At 40.9% G+C, this 17,941-nt stretch overlaps 1 protein-coding gene across 2 annotated transcripts in view; it reads right to left on the bottom strand.

Annotated features, from left to right (window-relative positions):
* Positions 1-7,312: 7,312 nt before the first annotated feature.
* PCP4L1 (Purkinje cell protein 4 like 1) overlaps positions 7,313-17,941 on the bottom strand; it is a 58,050-nt gene continuing 47,421 nt past the window's right edge. For both annotated transcript variants that reach the window (XM_068106393.2, XM_078777011.1), the window contains exon 4: positions 7,313-7,446. The gene's annotated coding sequence lies outside the window, so the exon portion shown is untranslated. The remainder of the gene's footprint in view (positions 7,447-17,941) is intronic.

The following is a 17,941-nucleotide window of genomic DNA, read 5'->3' as shown; positions in this document are numbered from 1 at the left end:
CCGTGAAGGCGACTTGTTAATTCACTTTCTTTAATCTGTAAGGTATTCACCTGTGTTGGCATGGATCCCTACCCTGCCCTCGTGCTTTCACATCACACTATTACTCGTATTGAGGTGGTGTTCACCATGTTAGGCCCTAAACTAGCCAAACGAGGAACAGAGCTTTTTACCCTCCAGATCATCATAGCACCATTGATGTCCTCGTGGCTCTCAACTTACTTGCAATTTTTGAAGACCTTCAAATTGGAATTTATACAACCGGTAATTCAGGTGAAAGGGTAGCTGTTTTTCAGCTACCTCAGGGAGTAACGACCCTGCCCTATGCGAGTCCCGGGTTCAGCTGGCTCCGGCTGACTACCTGGTGTGGGCCCCTTGTCCAGGGTAACGGATCCCCACTGCCTTGTGGGGGAAGCCTCTTTAGGCTAAGGCTATGAGAAGGACACTCAGACACCAAACCGCACCTGTCGGTCAGCCTGGGCAGCGCTACATAGTGGATAGATGTGCCCATGAAAATAGGTGGTGGCACCAATTTCTTGTTCACTGCACCACATCTGCAGAAATCTGTGTCCCATATGAATTCGCATATCGATTTTTATGCCACCGCTGCCCCTGTCCATACAAGCGTCCGTCCGTATGGGCTAAACCTCGTTTTTCTAAGCAACCACTTGTCCGATTGAGACAAAACTTTCAGGGTAGGAGCGACACTCATGTAGAATGTTTTTATGATAATTGTGACGTCATAATTCATGTGGTATAGCTGCCATCTTGGATTAAACGCAAATAAAAAATAAAAATTCTTGGAAAACCACTGAATGGAAAAATTTGAAACTTGGCACATTGTGAAGTACTCCCAATGGGGAACAAAAGCATGATAATGATGACATCATCGGTGAAGTGGTACACCAACCATAAATGTTTGAATCAAATGCCTTATTCTGAAAATCGGAAATTGCATGCACATGATCTTTGACCGATTTGTTTTGAAATATTACATTTATGACATCGTCGGTCACATGGTTTGGCAGCCATTTTTTTTTTTTGTTTTTTTTTGTATACATAATCGAGGCTCGTGAAAGAGCCAACATTTATCACACAAACAAATCAAACAGACAAACAAACAAAGTATACAAAAAGGGGAGCGGTAGACAAGATGGGGAGAGAAGGGGAAGCACATAAACACAACATTTGTGAGGGACATCGGGAATGTGTGGGAGGGAGAGGGATTGGGGGGAGGCGGCGTGGGAAGGGGTGGGGGGGGGGGGGGTGGGAGAAGTATAAACACAAGGACACCAAGGACTTCCAGGAAAGAAGTTGGTATTTCAAAAAAGTGGATTTGGGGTGAAATTAGCGGGGGTAGAAAAGATCAAGGTTTTGGATGGGGGAAGATAAGAGATAGTGGTGAACAGCTGTTTTAAAAACCTGGAGGGAGGAGTGGGATTGAAGAGAGTGAGGGAGTTTGTTCCAGAGGCGGGAGAAAAGAGGAATGAAGGAGTGAACGTGAGCAGAGAGTCTTGATTTTGGGAGTTTAACCATAAGAGGGTTGCAGGCAGATCTTGTGCGACCTGTAGGAATATTTGGGGGACAGAGCACAGAGAGCTGGAGCAGCAAGGCCGGAGAGGAGTCGGTAGAAGACAGAAAGACCACCAACCTGCCTGCGGTGAGTAAGTGAAAGGCCCTCGGAGTTAGCTTCATCGCGGGAGATTCCAATGATTCTGAACGCTTTGGTTTCAACAGCGTGAAGACGAGCTAGGTGTGAGGCAGGAGCACCAGCCCAGAGGGTAGAGCAGTATTCCATTGAGCTGCGGATGAAAGCCTTGTATGTGGTGAGGAGCTCAGGTGTGCCAAGGAAGGACTTCGCACGACGGAGGATGCCCAGTCGGCGACTGGCTTTGGAGGCCAGATTTGAAATGTGGTTTTCCCAGGAAAGATCATGGCAGATAGTGAGACCCAAAAGCTTAAGTGATAGAACTTCTTGGAGAGGATTATTCAGAAACCAGATTCAGATTTAACCTAAAACCTTAAACATCTCCCAAACCACCAAATTGATCGACTTGAAACTTTATATGTGTCATTAACTTTGCGGGGTGATTAAACATTGATCACAAAAATGTCAACGGTCACATGGTGTGACAGCCATATTGGATTGAAGGAAAATATTAAATAATTATATATCAGAAACCGCTTTCCCTATCGATGTGAATCTTTACAAATATCATATAACACCATTACTGCATGTAGTTTGAAAATGTTGATGCCGTAGATCACGTGGTTTGGCAGCCATCTTGGATAGAAAAACAAACCTTGTCCAATCAACATAAAACTTCTCAAATGTGATCTACCCATATATACAGAGTGTATATTTTTGATGTCATATGTCACGGGGTGTGGCAGCCATATTAGCTTAAAAGCTGATATATATATATATATATATTTTAAACCCTTCTTCAAAACCGCTTCACCGATCAATGTTAAACCTGTCATGTCTGGTGAAATTGTGATACTTGAGAATAGCTGAAGGGATTTAAAACAAACTTGTTTATTTTTGGGATAATCAACGAGGGTATCTACCCGTTGTCACAGGCCGGGACTATGTAGAGGCATACTGGTGACGCGTCATATTGCTCTCGTTGTTACTTATTCGGGGTTTAGTATGACACATGACCTGCCTATACCGCCTTTTGTCTCACACACTCTTGCTTTTCATCCTCATCTTCACACTCGTATACCACCTCTCTCAAATTTTTACTTGCCTCCCCTTATAACGATGAAACCATTTTTAAATCCCCATCTCTACAAACACTTTTATTAATTGTGTTTTGCTTTGTCTTGAACCATTCCTGGGTGCTTTTTGAAATGTGTTTGGGGTCATTGTCCTGCTGCAAGACCCATGACCTTTGATGGAGACCCAGCTTTCTGACACTGGGTTGAACATTGCGCTCCAAAATGCCTTGATAATCTCCTGATGTTGTGATGCCATGCACACATTCAAGGCACCCAGTGCCAAAGGCAGCACAGCAACCCCAAAACATCACTGAACCTCCTCCATGTTTGACTGGAGGGAAGGTGTTCTTTTCTTTAAAGACTTCATTTTGTTTTCCGTAAACATAGAGATGATGTGCTTTACAAAAGCTATAATTTGGTCTTGTCTGTCCACAGGACATTCTCCCAGAAGGATTTTGGCTTGTTCAGGTGTGTTTTGGAAAACTCCAGTTGGGCTTTCTCAGCAGTGGGGTCCTCCTGAGTCTCCTACCATAGAACCCCTTTTCATTGAGTTGGCGAGGGATGGTGCAGTTTGAAATTGTCGTACCTTGTGTCTGAAGGTCAGCTTGAATCTGTTTGGCAGGTGATCGCGGTGCTTTCTCCACCATTCGAACAATCCTTCGCTGCAATCTTCGATCAAGTTTTCTGGTGGTCTCTGGAGATGGACTTGTAGCCTTGAGATTGTCCATGCTTGGCTCCAATATTGTGTCTGATCTCCTCAGACAATTCTCTGGTTTTCTTTCTTTTCTCCATGCTCATTGTGGTACACTCAGTGACACAAAACAGCAGAATGACTCTTTTTCTCTATTCAAACTGGTTGAATGAGTGATTTTTATATTGCAGGCACCTGCAACACACCAAAGGTGAGTTCCTTTCCAAAGTAATTGAGAATCACCTGCTTGAAATTTAATTATTTCTAACAACTTCTAAAAGGTGCCAATAATATTGTCCGGACCATTTTAGGATTTCTTTGTGGAATAAGCTAAGATTTAGTAATTTTTTCAGCTTTTTTTGTTTTGTTCCACCGAAAACCATAGAAATACAAATGTGGACACCAAAAGATTTTTTAATTTCAACAATTTTCTGGAAGAAATGGTGCATTATTTGAAAAAAGTGCAAGGGTGCCAATATATTTGGCCACGACTATCTTGGCCATCATTCCATACACGTCGAAAGCCAACCCCATTTCCCTTTTTACACAAAACAGCTTTTGGAATTGCATAGCCAATTCCACAAACATTACACAATTGTATATTACCAGCAGAAATCTGTGATGTAAATACCACGATGGAAGAAAAATAATAAAGAAAGCCATTTATTATTGCGCTGTTTGAAAGAGCTCAAAATGCGAGGTTCAATAAGGAATGCCTTGAGTTGTTGGATGCACCTGGGGTGTGCTCCGTTAGCAAGCAGCTTGCTGTCGCTTTCCAAGCCAGTCGTTCCGTATCAAAGTCTACTAGCAGCTTATGCTCGTCATCTTTGGTGTAATATCGTTGTTGAAGGGATTAGGTTCTCGTGTGCCGTGAGTGGTACCATAGTTATTTACGGCAGTAATGTATGGTTATTACACGAAGCACCCCAACATGGTGTTTGTTTTGTTGTTGTTGTGTGTCACTTAAACAAGTAATTGTAGACATTGTAGACATTTGAAAGGATCCCACCTTTAGAGGCCATTTTCCCCGCAGAGCGGGGGTTGGCCTTTTTCGGGCATCGTGGTCCCCTTTTTGAAGCAATGTTTTATGGCCGGATGCCCTTCCTCCCACCAACCCTGTTAGTCGCCTCTTGCGACACCCAGGGAATTACCAGTGAGCTGGTACTCAATTTGCCGACCTCTGAAGGATGCCAGGCTGTGTCAACCCCCCTGGCGTTAATTCGGTGATCGACCGGGATTCGAACCCAGGATCCTGGGATCCCAAGCCTGCACCCTAACCGCTCAGCCAATACCAGGCTTGCATTGCAGGCATTTGAAAGGGTCAGAAGAAAACTTTATTTCCATTCCATGTATTTTAGCTTGAGTTTATTGAATACATATTTCATAGGAAAGGCTAAGGTAACATGTGTAAAGGCAAGAAAATTCACTTTGGAGCTCCTTGAAATAAATCGAAACAAAAAAGGACAAGAATCTAACAGAATCAGGTGATAGGTACACGCACTCAATCTTTTACCGAAACAGCACGTTTGTAAAAGCCATTTAAACATTTCTATCCTCGTATGGAATGGTTCTTACAATAGGAAACAATTACATTGTGAACACAATAACTTGGAGGAAGAGCGGCTTGGATGCAGGCCAGTAACACGACCACCACCCAAATGGAACAGTGTGCGATGGTCATTCGACTTTCTAAGAGCTTATTCTTCAACGGCTCATGAGCTTCATGGTCCTTTAGGAGGCACGGCTTACATAAACGGCTTACACAAGTTACACACACAAACAACAACTTGCATACATAGTTTACATACACAACCAACAACTAGCATACATAGTTTACATACACAAACAACAACTTGCATGCATAGTTTACATACACAACCAACAACTAGCATACATAGTTTACATACACAACCAACAACTAGCATACATAGTTTACATACACAACCAACAACTTGCATACAGTTTACATACACAACCAACAACTAGCATACATACTTTACATACACAACCAACTTTCATACATAGTTTACATACACAACCAACAACTTGCATACATAGTTTCAATACACAACCAACAACTAGCATACATAGTTTACATACACAACCAACAACTAGCATACATAGTTTACATACACAACCAACAACTTGCATACAGTTTACATACACAACCAACAACTAGCATACATAGTTTACATACACAAACAACAACTTGCATACATAGTTTACATACACAACCAACAACTAGCATACATAGTTTACATACACAACCAACAACTAGCATACATAGTTTACATACACAACCAACAACTAGCATACATAGTTTACATACACAACCAACAACTTGCAAACAGAGTTTACATAAACAACCAACAACTAGCATACATAGTTTACATACACAACAAATAACTTTCATACGTAGTTTACATACTCAAACAACAACTTGCATACATAGTTTACATACTCAAACAACAACTTGCATACATAGTTTAAATATACAACCAACAACTAGCATACATAGTTTACATACACAACCAACAACTTTCATACATAGTTTACATACACAACCAACAACTTGCATACATAGCTTACATACACAACCAACAACTAGCATACATCGTTTACATACACAACCAAAAACTAGCATACATAGTTTACATACACAACCAACAACTTGCATACATAGTTTACATACACAACCAACAACTAACATACATCGTTTACACACACAAACAACAACTTGCATACATAGTTTACATACACAAACAACAACTTGCATACATAGTTTACAGAGACAAACAATAACTTGCATTCATAGTTTACATACACAACCAACAACTTGCATACATAGTTTACATACACAACCAACAACTAGCATACATAGTTTACATACACAAACAACAACTTGCATACATAGTTTACATACACAAACAACAACTTGCATACATAGTTTACATAGACAAACAATAACTTGCATTCATAGTTTACATACACAACCAACAACTTGCATACATAGTTTACATACACAACCAACAACTTGCATACATAGTTTACATACTCAAACAACAACTTGCATACATAGTCAACATACACAAACAACAACTTGCACACATCGTTTACATGCACAAACAACAACCTCATCATCATCATCATCATCATCATCATCATCATCATCATCATCAGGTAGATCTTGATCTATCATTATAACAACAACTTACACACACATTATACATCACAAACAACTTACATACACATTTTACATACACAATCAATTTACATACATAGTTTACACAAACACCAACTTACACACACAGTTTAAATACACAAACAACAATGGGAGGTTCAATAAGGAATGCCTTGAGTACATGCACAAACATACATTGTTTACATGCACAAACAACAACTTGCACACATAGTTTACATGCACAAACAACAACTTGCACACATCGTTTACATGCACAAACAACAACTTGCACACATAGTTTACATCCACAAACAACAACTTGCACACATAGTTTACATCCACAAACAACAACTTACACACATAGTTTACATGCGCAAACAACAACTTGCACACACAGTTTACATGCACAAACAAAAACTTACACACATAGTTTACATCCACAAACATTGCATTGTTAAAAGCTCAGATTGTCCACCCCAGGTGTGGTTTAAAATCAAAACTGCACAAAACAACAGATTCCTCTAAATGCACACACCAGGGTAAGTTTCATGAACATTCATTTCCTCTACCACATAATTAGACTGAACCTGTGGCATGACATTTTTTTAAACTTCCATTGTATACTATAACATTCCACACAAGGATTTCATTACATGCTGAGGTTTCACAAAAGGTTAACGTTTTCACGGATTATTTACAGAGCCATGTTGTTCAGTGCAGGCTCAAGCAAGGCTGAATTCAAACAAGAAAAACCTCAAACAGAATGAATGAATTGTCAATCGAAGGAGATCTCCACAGAGCATTACGACCTGGCTCCACCCAAAACGAGAATGTCCATGGCGATGAAGGTAAACTGCAACACACACAAATCACATTGTTGATAAAACCAAACTGTAATCTTGTAAGTTATATAACGTCAAAATAATCGTTTGCATAAAATATCAATGAATTTGATGTCACTGAGAAACAAGAGTGACGATTTACAGACGATACAGTCGTGGCCAAAAATATTGGCACCCTTGCACTTTTTTCAAATGATGCACCATTTCTTCCAGAAAATTGTTGAAATAAAAAAATATTTTGGTGTCCACATCTGTATTTCTTTGGTTTACAGTGGAACAAAACATAACAGCTAAAAAAACACTAACTCCTAGCTTAATCCACACAGAAATCCTAAAATGGCCCAGACAATATTATTGGCACCTTTTAGAAGTTGTTAGAAATAATTAGATTTCAAGCAGGTGAATCTCTTTGGCCTTGAAATTGAACTCACCTGTGGTGAGTTGCAGGTGCCTGCAATATAAAAATCACTCGTTCAACCAGTTAGAATAGAGAAAAGGAGTCATTCTGCTGTTTTGTGTCACTGTGTGTTCCGCAATGAGCATGGAGAAAAGAAAGCAAACCAGATAATTGTCTGAGGAGGTCAGACACAAGATTGTAGCCAAGCATGGACAATCTCAAGGCTGCACGTCCATCTCCAGAGACCTTGATGTGTCTGTGTCCACCGTACGCAATGTTATCAGGAAGTTTAAGGACCATGGCAACGTGGACAATCTCCCTGGACATGGCCGCAAGAGAAAACTTGATCGAAGATTGCAGCGAAGGATTGTTTGAATGGTGGAGAAAGCACCTCGGATCACCTGCCAAACAGATTCAAGCTGACCTTCAGACACAAGGTACGGCAGTTTCAACTCGCACCATCCGTCGCCAACTCAATGAAAGGGGGTTCTATGGTAGGAGACCCCGGAGGACCCCACTGCTGAGAGAGAGACAAAAGAAAACCCGACTGGAGTTTGCCAAAACACACCAGAAGATGCCAAAATCCTTCTGTGGACAGATGAGACCAAATTAGACCTTATGGTAAAGCACATCATCTCTATGTTTACAGAAAACAAAATGAAGCCTTCAAAGAAAAGAACACCTTCCCTACATGGAGGAGGTTCAGTGATGTTTTGGGGTTGCTGTGCTGCCTCTGGCACTGGGTACCTTGAATGTGTGCATGGCATCATGAAATCAGGAGATAAAAAGGCATTTTGGAGCACAATGTTCAACCTAGTGTCAGAAAGCTGGGTTTCCGTCGAAGGTCATGGGTCTTGCAGCAGGACAATGACCCCAAACACACTTCAAAAAGCACCCAGGAATGGTTCAAGACAACACTGGACTGTTCTGAAGTGGCCCGAAATGAGTCCAGATCTCTATCCCATTGAACACCTGTGGGGAGATCTGGAAACAGCAGTTGGGAGAAGGTACCCTTCAAATCTGGGAGAACTGGAGCAGTTTGCACAACAAGAGTGGGCCAAACTGCCAGTAGAGAGGTGTAGGAAGCTCATTCATGGCTATAGGAAGCGCTTGACTGCAGTTATTTTGTCCAAAGTCTGTGCTACCAAATATTAAGTCTACGGGGTCAATAATTTTGTCAATGCCATTTCTTTTTATTTTCTGATTTTAAAGGATATATTAAGTTCGGAATCAAAAACAAAGGTTCTGTAATATTAACAGTGAAATAAAGAATTGCAGAGACAAAATACTTTTGTCAATTTCAACTTATTTTTAGAGAAAATTTTGAGTTATGTAAAAAAAAGTGCAAGGGTGCCAATATTTTTGGCCACGACTGTATAACCTCCCCCTCCTTTACAAATGATTTGTTCATAATGGGATTTGATCATTATAGTAGGAGACCAGCCTGTAGGTCCCGTGACCAAATTCTGAGAACAAAGGTTTGAAAGTGTTTTTGTGTTCCCTGATGAATACCGAACAACTTTGACTTGGGCTGCCCCCTTGAAAATGTCAGGCATTTCCGGGAAGGGTCAACAAAGGTCAAACAGGGGTCAAAATTCAAATATATTCCAATCGTGTTGATACGCATATCAAATTACTCGTCTAGTCATGAGGATTCCAAAAATGTATAGTTTGTTATACCTCCGACCTTACATGAGGGCGCTATGGTCAAAAACGTCGAAAGGTCAACACACTTTTGACTGGCGGTCAAATTCACCAACACAGTTAACATTGTCCGATTCTAATGCTTTTAGTGTCTAATAATATGTTTTCTGACATGGCAAATTCAAATAAGCAACTTTTAAAAGTAAAGGTGGTTGCCATAACCTTGAAATTTCAAAATGGCTGGCAAAAGGGCTACTGAAAGACTTGAATCAGGATCCTTGGCCAACAATAACACAGTTATTTCTAAACACATTGTCCAATGATGCTTATCTTGCTTTATTGCCCAGTTCATCATCCTACTCAGTGTCATATCCATCAGAATCAGAGTCAGAATCACTGTTACAATCACTAGTATCTGAATCTGTGTCAGAGTCTACAGTGCGGTTTGTTCTGGCATCACGTAGACGTTGAGGTAGTGCCGGCTGTGAATACCGTATTGGCAAACATTTGCCCTCTCTCAAGCTCCAACCATGCTGAAGGGGAGATGATGGAGCATCTGGATTCATAAAGTTTAACATGATGAATGCCTGATAGTTGGCCCGTGTTACCTTCAAATTATGTGAATCTGTATCAGGAGGAATCCTGAGAGTCGATTTCCTCTTCATCCCCTCCCACTTTTTGGCCCGAGCTTCTGCGAGTGTCTTGCTTGATTTATCTTTGTATATGTATTTGATGGTATACTGCTCTAGCTGTTTAAGAGTTTGTGACGACCCTCCTCTGAGTCCATTGATGTAACATCATCAGGTTGTACAAACATAACATTGGTCCGGTGAGATGTATCGGCCCCTGTCAATGTATCATCTTTGAAGTCATCGTTATCTAGGATACCTGTTCCTGGAAAACCATCTGCTAACTCGTCAGGACAAGCAACATTTGCTTTGATATCATCCATGGCCCAAGCTTCATACAGAGCAAGAACATCTTTGTAACTTATTCCAAGAGCAAATTTTTTCAAGATGTCAATGATTTCACGACTCCGAGTTAATCCATGAAGAGTCACTGATAACTTTGTTTGGAAGGATGTGCGTTTGCCGGTGATGAACGAAAACAAGAGGGATGCCAAAGCAGCAATTTGTGGATCATGACATGCTTCAGTAAAGTCATTGGAATCAGGATCCTTGAGCCATGTCAAAAGTTGGCGCAAAAGTTCATGGGGTTCTTCAATATTTTCAAGCTCATCAACACGGAGAGGCCAAGATAAACCCACTTCTTCTGTAAACTTCTTTCTCAGATGCCTTGCAACATTGTTTAGTAACTGTTCATCACTTATTCCCCAAGAATAAATGGCTGCTTCAATGTAACTTCCACCAGCAGATGCATCATAGACAATTGTGCTCTGGTTCTTGTGGAAACGATCATGGAATCCAATGTTGTCTTTGAATTCATTTTGAAGCATTTGTTTTATAGTGCTGGTTTTCATCACAGTTTCAAAACCAAAGTTTGCACTCATTTGGTTATAATCAACCAGAAGACCCTGTAATGTTGGCTCATTCATCTCCAGCACAACTGTACGGACATGCCTAAAAAACATCTGTCTAACCTCTGTAAGTCGCACGTTCTGTAAGTGCATTCGGTCACCAGATGAATCAGAATGTTTGTAGTGAGGCTTCACATACTTCATCCAGCAGGAACGATGATAGCGTATTTCTGACGCAAAGGGATCAGGGGTAGAATCTATGACAGTTAAAATTCTTTCTCTCATCTGGTCATCTTCCAAGTGTATTGTATGTGACTTGAAGGTGTTCCACGCATTCAACTGTTGGACAATACATAATGTTTTGGAATTTTTCAAGTCTTCTGGTTTCATACACCAAATGCACAGATTCTTTTCATGAAGGAGACCTGTGCTACGTGAAGATCGTCCAGCTTGCTGCTGGTCTTTTGCATGCGTTTCTTGTGTGTCCACTGTTTGTTGTTTCTGTTCTTGATCTCTTTTTCTTAATGCTTGTTGAAGTCCACGTTGAGCTGCCAATGCAGTCCTGCATGCCTTATGAAAATAGACACCATTCGGTCCTGCATCCCAATTGACTGAATCATAAACAGTTCCAAATTTATGCAACCCTTTCCAATCTTGTGCTTTGCCCTTCATGCGTTCCCATGCTTCAGGAGAAATGTTGCTTTTATCTTCATCGCATTGTTCATTACACAAATTACATAGTCCAGATATTTCCTCTCGTTTTCTTTTTCTGTTTGGTTGAGGCTTCAGTACTGGTGTTGACTTTGGTGGTGCTGACATTGTTCCCAGAAGATCTAAAATATAAAAATACAGAGCAGATGTTAGTCTTGATCCTATGGGGATCCTAATCATATTTACTTTACATCAATACACAGAAGAAATGTTTGTAAAAATTACTAGTATGTGGACGTCATGAAACAGAACAAATGACTACCAGATATTCACAGCCCATCATCATCATTTACCTATACACTTTATATGGTACACAATATTATATCGAACATGTGCTCTAAAGAAAAATGATACACATAATTAAAAATCATTATTTTGTTTTAAAAATGGAGTGTTTCAATTGTTCGTGACGTTTCGGTGACAAACATTTAATAATTTCTTATCCATGGGTCTGGGAAAAAAATTGTTGTTTTTGGCTAATTTATGTTAACCTTTTAGCAGCCATTTTGAAATTTCAAGGTTATGGCAACCACCTTTACTTTTAAAAGTTGCTTATTTGAATTTGCCATGTCAGAAAACATATTATTAGACACTAAAATCATTAGAATCGGACAATGTTAACTGTGTTGGTGAATTTGACCACCAGTCAAAAGTGCATTGAGCTTTCGACGTTTTTGACCATAGCGCCCTCATTTAAGGTCGGAGGTATAACAAACTATACATTTTTGGAATCCTCATGGCTAGACGAGTAATTTGATATGCATATCGACACGATTGGAATCTATTTGAATTTTGACCCCTGTTTGACCTTTGTTGACCCTTCCCGGAAATGCCTGACATTTTCAAGGGGGCAGCCCAAGTCAAAATTGTTCGGTATTCATCAGGGAACACAAAAACACTTTCAAACCTTTGTTCCCAGAATTTGGTCAGGGGACCTACAGGCTGGTCTCCTACTATTATGTTTTGAACATTCTTGTTTTCTGCAATTATCCATTAATCATATTTTTTTCACAATTGTACCATGAATAATTGTGATATCAGCAGATCGTGCCGTGGTAGGACAGATGTCAACGTGAAGAAGTGTATCCAATGAGTAAAACGCTCTTCAGACCTTAGCACCAAAGAAATGTGAAACAAGTAGAGCTACATTGAAAGTACACCGCCCCATGAAAAATAAATAAATAGCATATCCTCCAGTGCACCGACAATTCTGAGGCGCCTTCGGCACTTGATGATAGCAGTGCAGCACGTGGAGACAGAATTTGGAAGGAGTGGTGTACAATAATGTATTGATTAATTGCGTAATTCAAATAAATAAGTAAGAAATGTAAAATAATTAATTTCTTAATCAATTAGCTAATAGCATACCTAAACCACCACTGTTTCAAACAAATCTGTAACTTTTTGAAAATTAATGAAGCAACTTATCTAATAATTAAGTAATTAATTGATCAATAAATCAAAAATACCCTATACAGTCAAATCTCTTGGTTACTGTCGTCTCCGAATATCAGCTTCCGAGCTGAAAAGGTGCCTGGGGCATTGCCCAGATGAGAAAGAAAATAAATAAATTGGTAATAACGAAGTAATTAATCAATTAACTGATTAATCAAAAAAGAAAATATACCGTTTTTGCCAAAGCACTTGTTCACTATTGTGCCCAAATTTCAGCTTCCTAGCTCAAAGGATGGCTGAGATATCACCCGGACAAACGAACAAGAAAGAAAGAAAATTAAAAAAAATGGAGTGAAAACTGAGTACTCCCTTTTGGCGCGAGTCATCACCAAGCCCCCTTCAGTGCCCGGCGATGACGTCATGGAGCGGTGTACAAAAAGAAAGTCTTACTCTGCCACCGGCACCACACAGGCCTGTATTTCTATGGCTTTTGTCAGGTTTGAACACACCGATGTCCAGTGAGATTACCTATCTAATGCTCAATGTATAGTCTGATCAGCAGTTTACATAATGCTGTTCAAAGAGGAGCAGTTTACACGTTGCTGTTCATGGATCAGCAATTTACACGTTGCTGTTCATGGATCAGCAGTTTACATGTTGCTGTTCATGGATCAGCATCAGCAGTTTACACATCCCTGCATGTAGGTCAGCAGTTTACGCATCCCTGCACATAGGTCAGCAGTTTACGCATCCCTGCATGTAGATTAGCAGTTTACGCATCCCTGCACGTCAATCAGCAGTTTACGCATCCCTGCAGGAAGATCAGCAGTTTATGCATCCCTGCACATAGATCAGCAGTTTACGCATCCCTGCATGTAGATCAGCAGTTTACGCATCCCTGCACGTGGATCAGCAGTTTACGCATCCCTGCATGTAGATCAGCAGTTTACGCATCCCTGCACAAAGATTAGCAGTTTACGCATCCCTGCACATAGATTAGCAGTTTCCGCATCCCTGCATGTAGATCTGCAGTTTACGCATCCCTGCACGTCGATCAGCAGTTTACGCACCCCTGCACATAGATTAGCAGTTTACGCATCCCTGCATGTAGATCAGCAGTTTACGCATCCCTGCACGTAGATCAGCAGTTTACGCGTCCCTGCACATAGATTAGCAGTTTCCACATTCCTGCATGTAGATCAGCAGTTTATGCATCCCTGCACAGAGATTAGCAGTTGCCACATCCCTGCACGTAGATCATCAGTTTACGCATCCCTGCACGTAGATCATCAGTTTACGCATCCCTGCACGGAGATCATCAGTGTACGCATCCCTGCACGTAGATCATCAGTTTACGCATCCCTGCACATAGATCAGCAGCATTATTTTAGATGGTCCAATTGAAAATGCCACCTAACGTTTAGCTCTTGGTTTCTGTGATCAATTATTAGTCAGGTTCCCTTTGTTTTTTCGTTCTAATTTTTTGGAGATTAGCAAAACTACACATTTTTGGAATATTCAGAGCATGAGGAATCCAAAAATTAATGTTGGCATTTGTGTAGATACCTTTACGAAAATGACACTCAGGACAATGATGAAGATCTGTAAAAGCATATACCTGAACGGTGTAGACCTCGTAGATCCTGTGTAAAGGACTTATATTTCAATCTGATACTAACAAGGCTGCTTTCTTGCTTTATAAACCCATACCTATAACTTCAAAGGACTTGCAATATCATGTATTATGTAATACAGTTATAGCACAAATATAAAGACAGTGGTTTTCAATTACCTTTGTTTGTTGCTTTTCTGTAATCCTAAGCACTATTTTGAGGCCTTTATTGGATTCCTTGACCCAGAAAACATAGGATTTGCATATTGAATTAAGTTTCTAGGTTGACTAGAAGCCGAGATCGCGCAAAATATGTATTTTATGGCGGCCATTTTGAAACTCCAAAATGGCGGCCATGCAGGTGTCTGTGCAAATGCCAACATTGATTTTTGGATTCTCCATGCTCTGATGATTCCAAAAATGTACAGGTTTGCTAATCCCAAAATTTTGAACGAAATTATATTTGTTAACAAAGTGAACCTGACGATATCGCCCTCTTCACTGTGTGCTGCTCCACGGGCAGTTCGGGGATGTGATGCTTTGTGAAGAAAAACAAGATTTTATGCACTTGGTACACAAAGGCTTACACCTGGAATTCTGGACCTGTCAACACAGTGCACCACATGGGACACTCCATGCTGTGGGTTTCTTTTCCACTCCAGCACCAGGTGTCACTCCATGTTGTGGGTTTATTTTCCACACCAGCACCAGGTGTCACTCCATCTTGTGGGTTTCTTTTCCACACCAGCACCAGGTGTCACTCCATGTTGTGGGTTTATTTTCCACACCAGCACCAGGTGTCACTCCATCTTGTGGGTTTCTTTTCCACTCCAGCACCAGGTGTCACTCCATCTTGTGGGTTTCTTTTCCACTCCAGCACCAGGTGTCACTCCATCTTGTGGGTTTCTTTTCCACTCCAGCACCAGGTGTCACTCCATCTTGTGGGTTTCTTTTCCACTCCAGCACCTGGTGTCACTCCATTTTGTGGGTTTATTGTCCACACCAGCACCAGGTGTCATATTCAGCCTTTATTTGGCCAAATTTGCCCCCTTGTTCGGGACGCTAGCTCAGTCGTGCTCTTCGAGCAAATTGGGTTCCACACAAAAAGGACCTCGATTGACTCTCAAGCACAAACATCCGTCTCATGATCTGAAACAAATGGACGATACAAGAAACGTCCTTCACACATGGTAAATGTACAGCCAGTGTATGGAGGTAGTGAAAACAAACGTAGTGATGAAAGGAAAAGGTACATGTGGTCCTTTTCTGGTCCTCAAGGTGACTGTGTGATCCCGATAGGATGTGTTGATCAGGATCTCTATACTTATCTTGTCTTGTCGGAAACGTGAGACCCACTAACCCTCACATGTTGTTCAAATGTCTCTGATAAGGAGTAGAACAAATGTACAGTTGCGAAATATTACTGTTTGGCCACATCCACAATGGAGTTTTTCAAATTACCTGCAGCTGTTACTTCATTATGTTAATGCTTAATCTATGTGCTTTGTGTGACCCCCCCACCTACCTCAAACCCCCACACTCCACCCCCATCTTATCTCGTGCACACGTCATCAACACATGGTCTGTAAGTGTGACGGTCCCTTTCTTGGCCTTGTCTTCCTTGTAAAACCGGATAAGGAGATGATAACACAAAGATGAAGATATAGTACATACAAGTATACTACACCAGTGGGATGACGGACTTAGTAATGAAGGATACAAGATACACTACTCCATGACTACTATAGTTTACCTGTGGAAGCTGGTAGTGTGGTATGGATGTGTAGGATCGTGTAGTATGTAATACAGTTTACTGTGGAATATGGTAGTCTAGTATGTACTGTAGTTTACTGTGGAACCTGGTAGTGTAGTGTGGATGTGTAGTGTGGTATGTTACTATAGTTTACTGGGGAACCTGGTGGTGCAGTATGGATGTGCAGTGCACTGTAGTATGTACTATAGTTTACTGGGGAATCTAGTAATGTTGTATGGATGAGTTTTGTAGTGTAGTATGTACTATAGTTTACAGTGGAATCTGTTAATGTAGTATGGATGTGTTTTGTGGTGTAGTATGTACTATAGTTTACAATGGAATCTGTTAATGTACTATAGTTTACAACGGAATCTAGTAATGTAGTATGGATGTGTTTTGTAGTGTAGTATGTCACTATAGTTCACTGTGGAATCTAGTAATGTAGTATGGATGTGTTTTGTAGTGTAGTGTATACAGTCGGACCTCAACATTCGCGGTCCCAACATTCGCGGGTTCCACATATTAGCGGTTCATAGCATGTGGCTTGCTTCTACATACGTGCCTCGCATATTCACGGTAAATTTATTTTATTAATTTTTTGTATTTTTTACACATCAGGACTGGTCTTCTATATCCATGGCCGCTGGTTTTAATTCAGCCTGGGAATGCTTCCACAGAAACCTGCTCTCTTGTGCACAGATTCATCTAATCTCTTCAATTATCTTACCCATCCTCCCACTCTTGGTACTCTGAATCCTGTGGTGAGGCAGTTGCTTTAAAACAACTTGCATTTTCCTCCTGGAAAGCAAATCCAACCGAAGACAACCTCAGATCATTCCACATAGCTCGCAACAAGTGTGTCTACTCTCGGGAGAGGCAGAAAACAACATCTGTCCAATATCAAGAATGAGCTTTCAAACTTGTCTCTCTCTTCTTAAACCTAGTGGCACCTTGTCAAGACTTGCACCCTCTGCCCTCTCCATGTTGTGTCCCTCTCAGGATACACGTTGTCCACCAGAAACCACCTTCAAGTGAAACTGCCTGAATCCAGACTCACTGCTCACCACTCATTTATTCCTTTTTATCCACCTGTGGAACTACCTTCCTTACTCCTGCGGTTCTGTGAACCTGCCCCAAAGGTAATTGCACCCAGCATACTCAACATACCCTCAGACTAGTTATTTCCATAATGTAAGGTTGGAGTAGTCCCTTCACCTGGTGTAATGGGTTAGAATGTGATAATGCATCGGTGAGGGTTAGAGAGGTTTTCCCCATTTTTCTCCCCATTTCTAGGGCGTAATGATTACGTATGCACATCTTGTTTTCGTTTAATAGCTCCGTGTGGTGTGTGTGTGAGTTAGTCGACTTAGCACGTCAAAAGGCGTTCAAATCGTACACCGAATCCAAACTGCCATTCGTCCTCCCCGGCTCTAAGTCTTCCCTTTAGATACGCGATAAGGACACATCACTTTATGCTTTATTTTGGCTTCGTTTTGATTTTCACGTTAACCTTACAT

This window comes from Myxine glutinosa, chromosome 1, assembly GCF_964187855.1.
Source record: "Myxine glutinosa chromosome 1, kmMyxGlut1.1, whole genome shotgun sequence".
Lineage (NCBI taxonomy): Eukaryota > Metazoa > Chordata > Myxini > Myxiniformes > Myxinidae > Myxine > Myxine glutinosa.
This window is presented reverse-complemented; position numbering and strand designations above follow the sequence as displayed.